Source organism: Semicossyphus pulcher, unplaced genomic scaffold (assembly GCF_022749685.1).
Source record: "Semicossyphus pulcher isolate SPU_LCO1_2020_fin unplaced genomic scaffold, fSemPul1.0.p SCAF_17, whole genome shotgun sequence".
NCBI classification, from domain to species: domain Eukaryota; kingdom Metazoa; phylum Chordata; class Actinopteri; order Labriformes; family Labridae; genus Semicossyphus; species Semicossyphus pulcher.
In genome coordinates, this window is record NW_027211681.1 from 15,367,521 (window position 1) to 15,385,735 (window position 18,215).

Sequence of the window (18,215 nt, forward strand, 5' to 3'; positions counted from 1 at the left end):
GGTGGGGTCGACGTTTAAGCCTCAACTGCAGCTAAAGGCAGATTATTTTCAGACAAGACCCACCTGTTCGTCAAGGAATAGAGGAATTAAATGGTTAGGTTAGCGGAGGAGCTATTGACTGTTTAGCATGGTGGCTAAAACTGTGACCATGTGTTCTAAATAATTATGTTGCTTAAGTTTTATTGCTGTTATGTATGGAACTGATCAAAGATGTGAAAATATGTTGTTGCACACTTTGCAAACTGAACCACAGACTCACACATCTGCAGCACAAACACCCACAATAAAGCACATCGACGAGTCCTATTATATCACATCTTTTTTTGTGTGATTTCAATAACCTTCCAGGGCTGAATTTGTCTTTTAACCCCCCCTCAGCATTTTTTTTTTCCTCTCTCACACTGCTCCCTCTATCTCTCTCAGGCCCACGTGGCCAGTGTCAACAGGAGGTGGGTCTTGGCAGCCACATGAAGCAAAGTTATGCTGCCTGTATGCAGGCTGGAGAGTTGTCTTACACTCCACTCTAAAAATGGGCCAGCCAGCCAGACGAGGGGTGCCAAAATAAGACACGACGGCTGGAAAACGAGCACACTGCTAAACTGGTTTGACTCCAAACTGGCCACTTCAGATTGCTGCTGTAATACTCTCAAAAATGAGTGCAATTACACCAGAGGGGAACTTCTGTAACCAATGACAGAGGAAGACAGAAAATGAAAGGAGGAAGTCGAGACTGACGAAGGGAGGGAGGGAAAAACCCTGAGTCATTTGGCTTCCTGTCTGAGAAAAAGGAGGGGGGAGGAGGCATCTTGCACTCAGCCTCAGTCAGACAGTTGAGAGCGGTGCAATATTCAACATAAAGTGCACTGGGGGTGGAGTCCTGTCCTGCTCACTAAATCCACTCCAGTGCTTCAGGGCAGCCATCATAGTGTTCACTATTGTGTGCGGCTGAGGGAGGAAGAAAAAAAAAAAGAGGAGGGAGCAGAGGAGGGAAAGAAAACCTGTCTCTTTGTGTGGGAAGGACCCAGCAGGAAAGTGATTTTGTGATTATTTCAGTTTGCCAGCAAAGCGAGGCGCTTCCCTCTGACCCGAAGCAACATCTTGTCTACTCTGCGCCTGTGTAGCCTTACAACCAGAGCCACATATGAGTGTGGCTCTCAGGCCGCTGAACAGCGACACCCGGGCTTCTCCTGATGATGAGAGCTGACGTCAGACTGGTTTCCATGAATATTGATGTGGAGGATAGTCGGTTTCATAGAAGAACAGAAGGAGGCAAGATGGCTGCCCTTTAGGATTTGTTAAAGAGGAGATCCAGACGGTTTATTGGAATTTCTACAAAGTGGAGGGACGTAAACAGGAGGTGAGAGTTTGCTTAGTGTGTTTATACTCTGCTAACCCTTTTCCTCTTTAACCACGGCTGTATTTTTTGGGTGTTTTATGTCTCAGGCGAGGAATGGCAAATGTCCCCCACCGTAAAACCAAGAGCCAACATAATAAGGAGGGGATATTAGATAAAGCTACTCCAACATGGCTGACGATTTTCTTTCTTTTTTTGCCAGCTGAGACTCAAAGACACCTTCTGTGTCCAGTGTTCACTTAACATTCTTGCTGCTTTTGAATGCAGCTTAAAAAATGGAGTACTTGGACTGCTTGTTCAGGAGTTATTCTTTAAATGCCTCTTTAAAGCTCTTCTTCCCTCCTGCACGTTTCCACCTCGTTTTTTTATTCGGCACATGTTAGTGAAGGTTTGTGATACGAGTGTTTTTGTACGAGTGCATTTGCTCTAAGAGAGGGAACACATTTTTTAACATTTATGTGTAATTAGCAGCTATTACAGAATGATGATTTTTGTAGTCAAATATGGTAAGATACATGTAGTGTTCCCTCATAAGCTTTTCATTTTAACATCCATGGCTGTGTATGTGTTTGTTGTGCTGTTTAGCAGGGAGACTGTGTGTAGGAGAGTAAAAGTCCAACCTGGACGTGCATAGTGTCTGCACAGCAGTAGAGCTGGAATAGCTTCTGGCTTTGTGTATCTCTGTTAATCAGCTTTCATTGCTTTCACCACTGAATGACAAGCAGACACAAAGGCAAACCCCAAGGAGAAGCAGGAGAGAGGAGATCTGTAAGAGCACAGAGTGTAGTGAAGGCACACAAGGTCAGAAAGCTCTGAAGGAAATGAAACTCTATCCTACCGCACCATTAGCTGGGGTAACAAGGGTGGTAATTCTGGAGCAGGTTTAGCCTCTTTTTTTAACACTTGAGGCTAAACAAGGGTTTGTTACCGGAGAGAAGCAACAGACGTCTGATTTCTTAAAGAGGTTGACTGAAGTTTGTTGAGAAAGTAAAGCAGGATTGTGTATTTTAATGCTGTATAAGCAGTTAAAGGTCACCACAATCTGTCTGCTGTGGTCTTCTGGAAACAGAACTATTGACAAATAGATTATTGACAATACTAAGAGGAATGTGGCTCTGCGTTGGTCAGTGTGTGTCTGTGTGTTAACTGCAGTTGTGTAGTAAAAGTACTAATACCTCAATGTAAAAATACTCAGTTATGAGTTATAGTTATGCATTGAAAATGAACAATACCTCCACATGAAATATCCTGGAGTAGAGGCAGAAAGTTGAATGATGAAAAGTAAAGAACCTCAGTGTTGTACTAATTTTCCACCGCTGGTCATCTGTAAAGGAATTATAGTAATATAACAGCACTGTGACAGAGAGTGTAGAAACAGTTAATAAACTACATTATGCTGCCATAGCAGCGAATTTAAGCGCAAGCGTACCCTGAGTGTTTGGGGGGGTTGTGTATGTAGGCACAATCTTTAGAAATACACTCAAACACATAACAACTGGTAAATTCAGATTTGCTAAAGTACTTTAGGCCTTATCTCAATTAGTGAACAGCTAATTGTTTGTTAGCTTTTTTCTGAAAGTGCTAATCTATGATTAACATCTGAATGGTCCATTAGAATATCACTGATCTGCCTCAGGTTTGTGTATTGGGCTTGTGTATTCCACTGAGTACAGTCGTAATGTAACAACAGGATGGCCTCAGGTAAAAAAGCACAGTAAAGGGATGCCTGCAAGGTGTAGAATAATGACTAACCTTTAACTGGGCATCGTAACCTAACAGTGTAGGCTCTCTGCAGGAGAGTTGAAGGAATTCGGCAGTGGTGACGTTTTACATTTTCTGATGTACAAGTGAAGTCTGTTGTAGGGATATGAGGGTGGATAAAAGGGGCTATAGAGCGGGGGAAGGGGCAAAATAAAGTCAGTTGCTTGTCAAATGATCGCTAAGCTTTGACAGAATGATGACTGACAAAGGGAAACAGTCTCTATCATACAAATTCTGCTCTCAAAATTGTTTCTGGATGACTTTTCACTTTAGTACAAACTCTAAAAATCTAATGAACAGGAGCCGCTTGAGTCCCACTGAGCTGTCAGCTAACTTTTAAACCAACAATGGTGGTGTACCCCTCTGACGCAATGGCATGGCTGTGTTTTGATATGGCAAGCATGGTCATTGACTGTGTAGTGTCAACACTAGTGCTTTAGCAGGGGGGTTCTCCATAGTAATCACAGGGTATGTTGTGACTGCATTAGATCAGGTGATGTAGCCTTTGTGCGTGTGTGTATGCGTTTGATGATCCCATTGCCCCGTTACCTTATCTGCTACTTCACATGATTCGATGACACAAAGAAGATAATGTCATACTAGTTGTATTTGTAGGCCGTAGTATTTCTTTCCAGCTGAAACTAGCAAACAAAGCCGTTCTGTACCTTTTGTTCTCGGTGGTCTATCTTCTTAAATTAATTTTTCAATTATTCCCTAAGCACATTAGTCTGTACAGTCTGTGTGGATTGCATCAAACCCAGCTCATTGCTCTCTTATGAAAGCTCATTTTTAATGGTTGTCACAATGTGGACATTTGTGTTTAGTTGCACTGTATGCAGGATTTGCAAATGCTAATCCTGACTTGCACAATAATTCCACATTATAAAACAAGAAATAAACAACAATGTAGCAGGGGGGCTCTGCAGGGCTGCTGTTACACCAGCAGCTGCAAAGGGACCGGAGCATAAATGGGTCTGTAGGGGGCTGAGTGGGGGAAGGGCCAGATAGATCAATCACATGCAGCACAGCTCCTCTCATCCATCCACACCTACAGATAAAGCCGTGCGGTTGGATTGCTCCTTCGTCATGGCCGTAAGTCCCCTTTATGTCACTCCTAGGGGCAAAGACAATATCACCTTTGGGAAGAATGTCCAGTTGCCATAGCGTCCCACAACAATGCTGTCCACTTACAATACCCAAGCCCTCACCCAAGCCCCGACCCCTGACCCCGCTCTGTCCAGCCCACGCATCATATTTCCAGCCAGGGGCTGTTGCACCAGTGACAGAGAAACCGGCCCAGTGGCAGGTTAGACATTTTAGATTGCACTACCTGCTAGCTGGCCGGTCATAGCTCCACTGCTTTCCTGAGACAAAATGGCGAGATACTGAGAGTTGTATTGATTTCTGCAGTATTGATTTCCCTCATGTCTGCTATTGGAGGTTGTTTTTCTTTGGAGGGCAAGAGAGAAGCAGCAAACCACAATAAGGAACCATGGTGCCATTTTGTTGTTGTTTTAAACACTTGCACAGAATTTACCATCAACAGCAGGGACAATTTTCATTTTGCTTAAAGATAAAGCTGGATTTCATAGCCAGAGAAATCCCTTTAGAGTTTAAATAGAAAAGGTTTAACTGTCTGCCATGTGCCACTTATTGTTGCATTGTATATGTATGTTGTACATAAGTTTATCCATGCTTTATGTCCTGATCAGTTCTGAAGCCTGCTTAATGTATTAAAAGGTCTTTTGACTTGTCAGTCGTGTATCCATGCATGGACCTAGTACTAAACTTTGAGTGTTCAAGAGAGTTCGGGGCCTATCTTTCTGAAAATGTTAAAATAATGTCAACTAACCAAAGCCAAATCACAAAAATGTGTCAGTAATCAGTAATTGCCAATTCAGATCCACCCCAATCCCTGTCAACAATCCGGGCCTTCAGTCCCATGAAGGCCCGGATTGTTGGAGAGATTTTTATGTAATTATGGTCTGGGACTGGTTTATTGGTCACGGCTGGAACTGTGTAATGGTGATAATGTTTTATGAGTCTGAGATACAAATATGTAACAAGTGATTGCTACATCAGATAACCTGTAAATACCAACTAAGACTCGTGGCCTTCTTTGACCACGACCCGTGCGTTGTTAGCTGGGCTGAGGCGTAATTATGGAGTGACAGTGATAAGGCTCTGTTTGAGTGGCACGGGGCTGCAGGGAGTGTCGCTGGCCCTGTGAGCATGTATCGATGTCAGGGTTTACCTCAGGGGTGAGACAGCGAGGGCAGCGACTCAAAAGCTTCCTCCACGTGAGCACACGCACATGGCCGCTCTGTTTACAAACACTATCCTGGCATTCCGCGGAGAGAGAGGCAAGTGAGATGTTACGTAACCACCCCAAAGCGAATAGCATCTCTTCCCGCCTCTCGCCCAGGCCGCCTCTCCTACGCTTGGACAATCTTCTTGAATGTTGTTTTTCGCCGGATCCGCTATTAGAAGTTAAGAATAAAAAAAAAAGGAATGAGCAGCCACAGGCGCGGCACGGTGTGTGTGCTTGAGAACGTGGCGAGACTGAGAGCAGGCATTTTCTCATGCTGATGCCGCTTTGATAGCGCATAGCTTCTGCCCAGGTGAAGGCCTTCATAGTGCCAGGGCAGGAGATTAAACCCTTAAGTCAAGTCAGATGATTTTATTAACTCCCTGTCAGTTCCAGCTTCGGAAATTTGATGCAACAAAACCCAACACATATTGCACTGCAAAGTCTAATGATTGTGCTGTTAAGAAAACTTGCTTTGGTCAGAATAAGTGGACCTTTCCTAATAAAAAGATAATGACATAAAGCTGGAGCTTACCAAAGATTATTATTGGAGAAAACATAGTTTTCTCTCTTTGCAGCCAAGATGTTGCTTTTCAATCGTAGGCATAAAAATGTGAAGAAGTAGCAAACCAGCACACAGGCTGTCAATAAGCATCACAAATCCTTAAAAGTGACCTAACCTCATGCTTGGACCTTGCCCTTAGTAAGAGTCTCCTGTCATTCTGTGTCGCGCCAGTCAGTTCCGGTTCAATCAAAATGCTTGACAATAAGTAGGCTTTGTCACAGGTCTTATCCTCAGAGGTTCATTGGAAAGAAGAGGCTTTCAGGTCTTTATATTGCTTGTCAAAATGCATCTGCTGTTAAAACTGGTTGATTCAGATCTATATCTGAAAAGGTAGATGCCCCTGTCCCATGATAGCACAATCCCAATGGGGTGCAGTGATCTAAACAACTGCTTCTGCTAGCCCTCGTCTAAAATGGCTGTCAGATATGGACCGTTTGGCTGCTAGGAGCTGTCATTGAAAAGGTTAGGCCCCATGGCCTCCTGTTGTCTACGCACGGAGCACAAAGACAGACAGCTGGTCCTGAATGTCATTTAGAAGCGTAACCCTACCAAAGGCTTTGAATGACATCATGAACTACTTCTGAGTGCTTCGAGTGGCTCAGGCTCAATATTATGTTTCCTGAGTGGTATGTACGAGCGCGGCAGCTGGTGTCTTTCTGAGACGGACTGCTCTGAGAAAATCGGACAAGGTTTGCGTCCGTATATGCGTCTGTTTTGGGGAAAATGCAAAAGACTCTAGGAATAGCCGGTGCATTAGGGCGCAATTTCAGTGCAGAGACCTGCTATACCAGCTTCCCGACCGAAGTGTCCTACAAATGTGGTAGATACAAATACAGTTTCTGTGCAGTAAAACACTGAAATACCTGAGAAACTGTGACCATATATGAATAACATATTCTGTTTTTAATTGAACACTAGTTCAAAACAGACCATGTTAAAGAACTTCAAATCTTTGTACTACCTTCTGATGTTCTGATGAGTGAGAGATGTAGTGAAGGGTTTATAAATCCTTACACTAAAGCTATGAATCACTGAAAATATCCCTCACGAAGGATTTGTGATTTCCATTCAATGAGAGTCACGTGCCTCCCACTCAGTGGAGGGAAAGAGGCAGCTTAGCAACAGTGGCTTAGGTCGGGCTGCTTGGAAACCAACGGGGGAAGGAATATCTCTGCCTTTACTTTCCAGATGACAAAGGAGCACAGAGCAAATGTTTACTGTTCAAAGTTATTGTAGAGATTACATTATATTTTTGATGACTTCCTTTTTGTTCTAGATAAACCATTATCTAGACCTACAACTAAATCTGCCCTGGTCCATTCAGAATTCCTTTGCTGCCATGTTTTCATTTACCTTCTATAATAACGTTTCCCTTGGCTCTGTTTACTGTTCACCTCCGGTTCCTGTTTAATTGGAAGCTGGTTTGGATTTGGATCATGCAAACAGAGGGGAGATATTTGCTGAATAAATGTGCCTCTGAGCAAATCATGTGCCAAGAGTTTCATGCTTCAGGGCGAATTGAAGAAACAGGGGAATCAGCGTTTGTTCATAACTTGGCTTTGTGAACGGGTTTTCCATCTCATGCCAGATTGTAGTGGATGGGGAAGTGAGTGAGGAGAAAGAGGTCAACATAAAGCATTGGTTTTTTCCCTTATTTCAACCTGGAGCAACTTTATCTGTCTAGTACAGGCTCTCAAAAGAACAACTGTGGACTACAAATGTATGATCTCAGGTTTCATAAGTCACATTTCTTAAATGCAATTCTCAAAGGTGTCGATTAGCACAAGTGCAAATGTAGGTTTCTGAATATGTGGCACTATTGATTTCCTGGGAGGATCAATGCGCAAAGCACATGTGCACACCACTGCAAAGCCGCCTCTTCTGCAGTCAGCCGTGCCGGCTAATGTTTACACCAGATGGGCTTTGGAGCGCTCACAAGATGGTCGCCATGGCTACCATGCACTCTGAAAGAAATTAACTTTGCTGAGCGCACAGTTCATCAAGTTAGTCAGATATATTGACTGTTGCATAGACAAAGGGTTGGAGGGGGAATGAGACGAGCAGTTTGGTAGGTAAAGTGCAGCACGGTGAGGGGCTGGGGGCAGGTTAGTGGGCCTGTACGCTCAGAAGACCTCTCTTCATTAGAGTGTCCATGTGATGCAGCTCCAAGGCACAGAAAAGGGTTTAGACTCTCTGCGTGAGCTTTGCACAGGCTGCTTTCTACCCAGGCAGGGTTCCTACTCTGGTTGTGCTGATTAAACAGGAAAAATCCAAGACTAACAGGTTTGTGAAGTCAGATCTGGGCTAATGTTCAACGGCTGACTACTATCAGGATTGACCTCTTCTGAGAATCTGTCTACACCAACATGTGGAAATGGCTCACAGCTAAGGCACTGCTTCAATGAAATGGGCTGTATATTTTTAGAAGAGGCTGGCTGCTTTTAGACATGATCTATTCTGCTGTTGCCTGATATCAGCAGTCGCCAGTGGTTTAAGTTTAAGCCAATAAATTATGTTTTTATATTAAATATCAAGAAATATAGTATCACGTATTCCTTCATGAAGTGGATTTAAGCAGAATTCAGATACAGATCAGATAGCCTTAAGAAGAAAAAGTGCCTGTAGCACATGCCAGCATGTTTTGTTTTTTCAGTTTTCTGAGAATACCTGCCAAACAAGTTGTATCAGATAGTACAGAGGCAGTTTAACCCCAACAACAAGAGCTGTTCACTTTTCTATACCACAGTCTACAAGTCTACAAGAACTTCAAATTTGTTGCCTCGTACTTCATTTTTTCATTTTTTACCGGTATTTTATCCTGAAACTTTCTTGGCTAATCAGGTATTGGTCAGAGAATCAACCAACACAAATCTCACAGCACCACAGAACGGGATATCTTCAATTATAGTGACATACAAACTATTCAGTATCAACGCCCTCATCTGTTTCACCAACCTTAAAAACAGAAAACCTGAAGGATTTGTCTGTGGGTCTGTAAGTGCTTTGGATCCACAACATGGACTGTGTCAAGAAAAACTGTCACAAGCCTGTGCAGCCTCGCCCCTGAAATTACACCCGACGTAACCAGTGGTGTGAAACAACCAAACACTGACTCCTGTATTCCTCTGAAGGGAAGCTTGTTGCTCTTTGTGTGGAAGGCATTATATTTTGTCTCTTACCCAATGCTTCTTGATCTCCCCAAAGACAAAGCCCACTGAACCCTGTACGACACCAGCAGACAATCTAAGTTTAGTGTTGACATTTACCTTAATTAAAGCCATGGGTGCTTGGGTATGGCTTGTTTTTATGAAGCCTCTTTTCTTTCCTCTGTTTTTGTTTATCTTTTTACCTTACCTAGGGAGATCTAACCAAATAAGACCCACTTATTACAGGCATTTCTCCCCATGTCTTGAAACTCTTAACAGTTACTAAGCTGTTAAGAAAATGCATCTTCTTCACAGGAAGGGGCTCCAGTCAACTACCCATTCATCAGCAATTACCGAAATATCTACTAATGGCTGATCAAACGTAACAGTTTTCTAAAGTGAGTTTCTACAGATAAGGAACAGGCCCTTAGCAAAAAGGCTCATTTATAACTATTAATAGGCCTTTAAGGTCAAATATAGGCTCATATAGCTTATTATAGTCGAACTGAGGCTTTGCAGGAAAGAATATACATAACAAGAATTTCAAAACTGTTAATACTAGTCTTTTAATAGAGGTTAAAATACGAAGTAGTGATAGTGAAAGACGAAACCGAGACAGTGCTTGAGCTGCTTTCCAAGCACAAGGACTGCAGTGGGACTCTACATCAGTCGGCCACATCTGTGTTGCATTACACATAAAGAACAATGTAAATTGTGCAGACCCCTTCTGCTTCTGCAAGGGGGGAGGAGGCTCTCTGGGGAAGAAATTACAAACAGAAATGTTTGTCCCCTGTGCTTCTGCTGTAATCTATTTATCTGATCTGCAGATTCAAAGAAGAAACTCAGGATACTGAATTGCATTTGCATGTCTTTATCTTGGAATGTACTCCAACAAAATATGTGGAAATAAGAAAAATGACTGCTGGATAATGTAAACATGACGTATACATTGAATCCTATCGACATTGTAAGGATATTTTTATATATTCAATGGAATAAGAAAGAATTTTTGACTTGCATTCATATCTCAGAAAGCAGGTTTTACCTGCAGATTGTGGTCAACCATGAGGGGAACAGAAAGTAGAGTAAAAGGAAGAAAAACAGACTTCTTTTGCTCGAGGCCGTCATGTGATGCGGCCATCATTACATCACAGTTTAGTGATTGGGCCACAGTGAGCATCAACAGGAAGCTGCGCTGCTCTACCTGACACAAAGACTAGCTCTGAGGTTGTGCAGCGCTAAGTCAGATTCCCTCCTCATGCAGCAGCCTGTTTTATTATTAATAGAACCATCATGAGTCACACCGTGAACTCAGAACATCGAGCTTCTGCATTAATAACCTTCACATGTATCTGCATTCCTTCAGTGACCAAAGCTATAGATCGCCACATCTTAATCTGAAACAGAAGCTGTATGTGCCCCAAACATGAGACAGATGGAGCCGAGGCTTTACACGAAAAAACGCTTTGTGCTAAACAATGATCTAAAACAGTGCTACACCCTCACGTGTTAGGTTGCTTTGCAGTGTTCGAGCAATACTGAGACCTTCTGAGAAAAACTCCTAATCAGCACTTAGCTGCAGAGTTCGCAAAGGACATTAAAATAACTTTTGCCTGGTAAATATGAGACTTCAGCCAGCAGCTGGTTAGCTTAGCGTAGCTTTGAGACTGGAAACACGTGGAAACAACTAGCCTGGCTCTGTCCAAAAGGAACAAAAACCTCTTACCATTTCCTCTGGAGCTAACTGACGTAACATAATATATCTCATTAGTATAATCCGAACAAGAACCAGTGTAAAATTGAAAAGTTGTGGTTTTACAAGGGTTTGTTTGCTGAACTATTTCTTGGCTGGGAGCAGCGACTTCCAGGAGCAGCTTTAAAATACAGCGCAGGCACGAGAGTGGTATTAATCTCTCAGTACGCTTTCAAGCAAACAAGAATGTCGAACGATTCCATCGAGGAAAAAGAAAATGAAATGAGGAAATGGCAATAAGGCACAGAGCTTTGAACAGGATGTGTGGTCTACTTTATATCCTTTTCTGTCAAGGAGTTTACTTTCATGTTTAATTTTCTTTATATATTCCCTCTGCTGCATGTGCAGGCTGGACTGCTATCAAAGTGAAGATCCCACATGTTGCTAACATTACTCATATGACAAAATAGCAACAAGATCAAAGCACCCGAAAGAAAATATTACACTGATCGTACTAGCATGTCAATTTGGAGGATTATAAAAATGACTGCGGACAGAAGGGCTTTTGTTTCTTAGCCTCAGCGAGGAGAGTGTCATATGTTCAGACTGATAGAAAGAAAGAGAGAGAGGGGGGACAAGCAACCATGTGAGGTGCATTGTACACACTGCATGAGCGTGCCATGTGACATAAATCACAAGTGTGAGAGACTCAGTCAGACGCAGAACATCTGTCACACAGTGCCTGACGAGCATTTCACCAACAGTCCAAACACATGCTGCCAACACGTTCCTTCACATTAGGCTTTAGACTTGGTTTGTTCTGACCTTAGACTCTCTAGTCCACCTCTTTAACCGTTCCCCAAAACTCTCACCAGTCGAGCCGACTCCCTCAGTTCATATGCTTACCATATGAGAACTGCCATAACTCAAAATGTCTACAAAGACATCTGAAAGAATAATCAAACACTGCCTTGAATCAGGCAAGTGCTTGCATAAAGACTCCTCTTGTTGTTGCCCTAAGAGCTGCTTTAGACTGCTTATTGGTTTGCCAAAAACTGGACTTGTAACACCCAGGATGAAGGTGTTGCATGTGTGGTTGATTGCCAACACTTGAATGACAAAAAAGCAATTCAGTCTTAGACTTAATAAAGATATGTTGTAGGAGATTCTCAACTGTTTTCGAGCCTTCTCCCCTGGTGTTTACATAGCTTGCTGGAATGCAGAGTTGTGAAAATGCTGTCCGAGGTCATGAGGTTTGCAGAGCGGAGGCTCTATATTTACTGGAGGGATTTAAAACACTGTAGAATGCGAGTCATCTGACCTAATTGCACTGGTAGGTGTTGCTAAGGATGAGGTTTCGCTCACTCTGCTGCGTGCAGTCTCAACTGTCTAACTCCAGCCTGTTAGCATATACAATCATCACAGTGTTTCCGCGTGGTGACATTGAATATTGATTACCAAAATGTAAGATATAAACAAAGACCAGTTTTATGGCTCATTTACTTTTTCCATATCATGATTTGTCTTCGAGTGTGGTTCAGTTTCAACTCGGAGGTCTGTAAAACTTTCAGAAAACACAAATAAAGGGACCTTACTGGATTTAGTGGCTCTAATGAGGCTCATACATTTTAACTGAACTGCTTCGGTGATTTACAACCCAAAACAAGCGTGATTAATTTACAGTTATATATACTTATTTGGTGTGTTTTGAACGAGGTTACAAGTGTAACTAAAGAAGGAAGGATAAACAAAGTTCTTATCTTAATAAAAGAGGTAGAAATGCAGTGGCGAAATGAAAAGCGAGGTTGCAAAGAGAAGCAAGCAACGGTTGTTATTGAGTCTTGATTTTGGACAACTTGATAGTAAACAGTTGAAATTAAATGTCATTATGACTCAGCTCTTATGCTATGTGGGTTAGGGTGCTTTACTAAGTGCTCTGAAAATTTATAGTCTCTGGACTGGCTGCTTGCTTGGAGTTCTTATCTTACAAACAGGAAAATGCAAATGAGCCCATTTCAGCAAAGAAAAGGAAACGTACACTTGAGATTATGGCTTATTCTAAGGACTATTCTGTAAAACAGCGGCGTGGCTATGAAAGTGTGTGTTTGATTTACAGTCCTCTTCTCTCTCTTAAAGCCTGGCTGCCGAGGTCTCAACCTGAAAGTGCAGAGACCTGAGTCTCCCAGCAGCTGTCGTTAGTGGTGAATGTCACATACGGCTGCCAAGTCACGCCAAATAGACCCCTTCTACTATAGCAGCTCTCATATTTCACCGGCTCTCTGTGGGAATAACAAAAACACAGTGAGAGTCTGGTCCATTAAAGTGTGTTACACTGGATTTGTTAAGGAAAGTTTGTTACACTGGTTTTGTTCAGAAAAGTATCAGGCTAGTAAAGGAAGTGGATATTTTAGCAATTTGACGGACACACAGAAACAAGTTCTGCATTTGGTAAAGCAAAAAACAAGTTACTTTTAGAATAAGGCTCCACCGTCATGTGCATTAACTGCCACCCTTTAGTACACTCTTGTGCAAACTGTGTCCATTGTTTTACAACACTGATCACACTGTGTCCAAGAGTACACCCTCGCCCCCAGGCTTCAAAGCACTAAAGCAACTGACCATCTATAAATGCCTGCAAATACATAGCTATACACAGGCAACAACTAAGAGCAATGACCGTCTAGATTTCTACACCAGCGTTTACCAGCCAGCGCCATAACGTCACAGGCTAGATGATAGACCGAACAGAGGGGAAGTAGATGATAGCACAGTGAAGTACAGAGGGACCTGAAGTGTAATTACAGGGCAGAGAGGGCCTGAGTTTAGGCTGTGGGAGAGGGAGGGAAACAAAACAACAGCATATAGGGACAAAGAAACTGACTTCTAGAGGGAAGATTTGTTGGTAATCCAGTTCCAGCCAAGAGAGTTGAGTCATATAAACTGAAACAGAGGGCTCATTTCCCTGGTGGACATTAACTACTAGACAGAAAACCAAAATAGATCAAAGCATTATAACTTCCAGCAGGACTGCACACTAAAGCCGCTGCTGTGCTGTTCCTCTGGTTTATTTTAGTGCTCCACTTCTGGTGCAAAAATAGATCCAACTAAATAATAAAGAGAATTCAGCAAATACTTAATCGTCTAAATGCTTGCACAGACAAAGTTGGACTTACAACGTTGCGTAATTGGCGTGTGTGTGTGTGTTTGTATGTTTGTATGTTTGTGCATGCGCGCACACACACTCAGCTGGGATCTCTGGCTTTGTTCTGGGCTTGCAAAGATTTTTTTTTTTTGTTGTCAGTGTGGGTGTATCCAACTGTGACAAGCTGCTTGGCTCCGTTCGGTCCTTTGTAAACCCTGGAGTGTCCCGGAGGAACGGAGCCGCACTGAAAGCAGCTTAGCACCAGCGTTCACCTCTTGACTTCGTTACTGATTTACAGACTGCTCTAAGGGCCAGACAAAACAAAGGAGTAGTCACATGGGGCCGGGAAGTGGTATTCAACCGCTTATCTCATTGTTGTGTGTTTCAGGGATCAGATGGTTTCTGTTTGAAAGGGTTCCAAAAAGGAGGGAGAATTGGCTTACTTCTTTTTCCTCAAACCGCACTGAGCTAAACTGGTACTCCCTGAGTGAGACACTGAAGCTGTAGTAGTTTTAGTAAACATTGAAACCAGAATTTAAAATCCAGGAGTAAGCTGTTTCAAGCATATTCCTTAGACAATATGTAAGATTAATAAATTACTTTATAACACTACTCCATACAAACAATTCAGACTATAACTGATCACAATCACCTCATGCATTTTGTCCTCTGCGTTCTTGCAAACAAGCTAATCAAAAACCGCAGCTATTCCGAAAGAAGAATTACAAAAGACATGCAAAAGATGAAAACATCCAAATATTATGTTTGATGCAAACACCATTTGCCTTTCATCAAATAGAGCTGTCCGGGTTTCACTACTCCCACATGCTTTTCTTGTACTCATTTGTCAAAATAACACATTTCAATTCTAATAACTTTGACATAATCATAAAGAGGCTCAGTGTCGCTTCTGATTACAATGCTGCCGGTGGAATCCCGCTGCGGCACTTAACATCCGTCTGTGTCTGACAGCAGCGAAAAGGAAGATTGGTTCTGAAACTTCTTGCCCGAGCAGCTCATGGGACTCGTCATTTTCAGGTTTCAGCACTGTTTGTATACAACTTATCACCCAAAGAGTTGTATATACATTTAGTGGAGGTAGTTCTTAGGCTATAATAAAGTAGACCACAAAAATAGGAAAAGAAATTGGGTGTTAAAGCCATTACAAAAGGGTACATTTGGGGACATTGTTAAGTCAGTTATGACCTAAATAAATCTTTTTAATCCTTTTATACATTAATCTCAACTAGCTCTATTCAAGTAATACTGTTTTGTCTTTATTTGTACACTAAAAACAGGGTTGGAAAAGTCTTGTGAAACCATTTCTAATCCTGTTGAACAAGTAAGAAAATATATTTTCTTCAAGCTTAAGTAAAGGTAGTTGGTTTTTGGGACGCAAGATTCCCCGCTCTTTTCTCGGCACACAGTAAAAGACACCTTCGAGCCTCTTCTCCCTACCCATTGACCTGAGAGCTGTCTTTGTTTGCGGTGTGCTGCTTCCCTCTTCCACCTGCTAACGGGCAGCTGGCTGCTCTGTTGTGACAACGGTGGGAGCTTCCAGACACCCGTGTAACAGCTTGGCTCGTTAGTGGGAGATTTAGCACTCTAACTTTGGGGGTCTGGAGGGCTGCTAATGTCCTAGAGGGGTGATTGGCAGAGGAGGAGATGATTATGTCTAGCGGCTCGCTCGCTTGGGCACAATTTAGCCTGACAGTGTCATGTGTAGATTGTCTTGTTCTAGACGGTCTGTTGGGCCACGACTGCAAGAAAGTGACTTTTTTGCCTCATTTATGGTGCAATGTGACCAGTTTGGACATTTTAAGAATAATCAAAGACTGCCTTAAATCTGGCAAATGTGTGCATAAAGACTCCTCTTGTTGTTACCCTAAGAGCTGTTTCAGGCTGTTCATTGACTGGACCTGTAGCACTCAGGACGAAGATGTCGCATGTGTTTTTAGTAACTCCTAACTGACACTATCTAAATGATAAAAAGTTTTTCTTGAACAGGATGCTGTTCTTGCTACAGTGGATAGCATACATGTAAAAACATTTTTCAAAAAAGCTTATCAGGCTTTTGATAAAACATGTCGTTTGAAGACGACGGCTCTTCTGCCAGAATCAAAAGCAGCTGTAACCGGTTCCAGATGTGATAATCAGCCCCAATGACGGAGCGCGATTATGCCAAATGAAACATGCCAGAGTACCTCAAATATTTAGCCATTTTTTCCTTCCCTTTCCCCCCCAAACATCAGTCACTGCCTACACTGAGCATATAGGTCGTTTACATTAACAGGCTGGCTTTTGTGGGAATCTAAAGCTGGATCCAATTATGCTTTCAAAGCTTGTATAGCATATTTTCCTGAACTTGACCATAGCAGCAGGCAGTTGTGACCAAAGTCTTCACTCAGAGCTCCAAGGACATTATTTACTGCTTTTAAGTACATACAGTTTTTAGCTGACTTGTGTTTCTAAGAACATAAATCAGAACAGTTACACTTGAATGCACTTCCTTTCAAAATAAACTGGCCTGTGTCTTGAAAATCCATAAAAACTTAGTAGAACCTGAACCGCCGTGATACATGGATTTTCCTCCACTGCTTCACACTGTCCACTGTGCTGTGCCGAACAGTTACCAAATAACTACTTCAAGCTGCCCTCCGTTTTGACCAATGTCACGTACGCAGTTAACACCCCCAACACCTGCCAGTATCACATATCACAAGATCACAAAGGTTTGAAAAACTGACAAAAATGAGTGCAGACTTGTGGTCAAAAGTTTCACATAGCTGGCATTCTGAAATTCATTACGGTCCTGTTGGCTGTGATGCATCAGGAAAATGTCTTGCATGAGGTTTTGCAGCATAATGAATCGTAAAAAAAAAAAAAAAAAAAAAAGTTAATGGCTAATTAATTACATATGCAAAGTACAAAGTACCAAATATTTGGAATAAGACTATTGGCTTTCATATTCTAATCAAAAACAGTCGAATACTTTGCAAAGCCGTTTTTAGGCAGACAAAACCTCCATAAGACCAATTAAAGTCCGGAAGACGTATCTTTTCTCACTTTGAACAAATAAAGAAAAATATGCTCAGCAACAGATTGCTTAACAAGATAGCAGCTTGAACTGCGTTTGGGATCGATTACCAAAGACTAAATAAAGATGGAAAATCTGTTAGTGTGTTTCTCTTTGTTATAGTCACTAAAGACAATCCGAACCAGGTCCATATAATTAGCAGTAATCAGAAATGACAAATATGCAACTATGCTTTCTTTAATTTAAAATTGATTGACGACAAACTGAAGTCAGTCTGGACAGGTTTTGTAATGTATCCCTATGGCATTGCATTTGACCTTACTTTATCAACTGCCAACCATGAATCTAAATAATCCTTTCAATCAGTTCCGCTCTTCTGCCAAGCAGCTTTAACACAGAGGGATGTTTTACTTTAGCATTTAAAACTGAATACAGCCTCCTCTTGGTGCTCCTCAGCTGCCCATTCCTTCATCATCTGCAGGAGTGTTGCTCATAATTATGATGGATTAGACTGCGGCTCTTTGTGCCTGCACACTGCAATTGTTTTGCAGATGCTGTGGATGTGACATGCATTAATAATTAGGGAGGCAGACAGAAATCAATGTTCTACTGGAATCACTGGAGTCTGGAACGCAAAAATGAAACCATAAGCTCCGTCTGCTGCCTAACCCTCCGTAGAGATCTCATTTTCCATACATCACTTTTAATACTTTATTAAATGATTGTTTCTAGACCTACAGCTCCAAACACTAGCTCCTGTCAGTTTAGCAATTTTCTTTAAACTGTAACTCTATTTCAGCTCTTTTTCAGTAGTTTAAAATAATAATCACTTATATTTTCTTTTTATAACTTATACAAGTTATTTTGAGGTTAATACATCTTTTGAATCAGCTCCACCAACTACTTATATTAACTTAAATTAGATGAAAATCAGGACAAATAAGAGAGTCCCTTTATATTCTGTACTCATTAGGGTTAGGACTTACGTGACACAAAGCTCACAACTCAAAAGGTCTCAATCATCATTGTATTTGCATATTTGACATTACAATGCACGAAGGGTGGGGAATACCAAGACTGAACAGCTGACAAGCAGCCCACTCCTCCTCCCACTTACCATCTGGGACATTAACCTTGCATCCTACTGCCCTAAATGAACAAGGCTTATGTTTCCTTTAATATATTCAGCTTTTGGCATTACAACCAATA

General features: G+C 42.0%; 1 protein-coding gene across 1 annotated transcript in view; it reads left to right on the forward strand.

Moving 5' to 3' along the window:
- The first annotated feature begins 981 nt into the window (after positions 1–981).
- Positions 982–18,215, forward strand: part of tet2 (tet methylcytosine dioxygenase 2) — a 28,591-nt gene continuing 11,357 nt past the window's right edge. The window contains exon 1 of the mRNA XM_069665252.1: positions 982–1,357. The gene's annotated coding sequence lies outside the window, so the exon portion shown is untranslated. The remainder of the gene's footprint in view (positions 1,358–18,215) is intronic.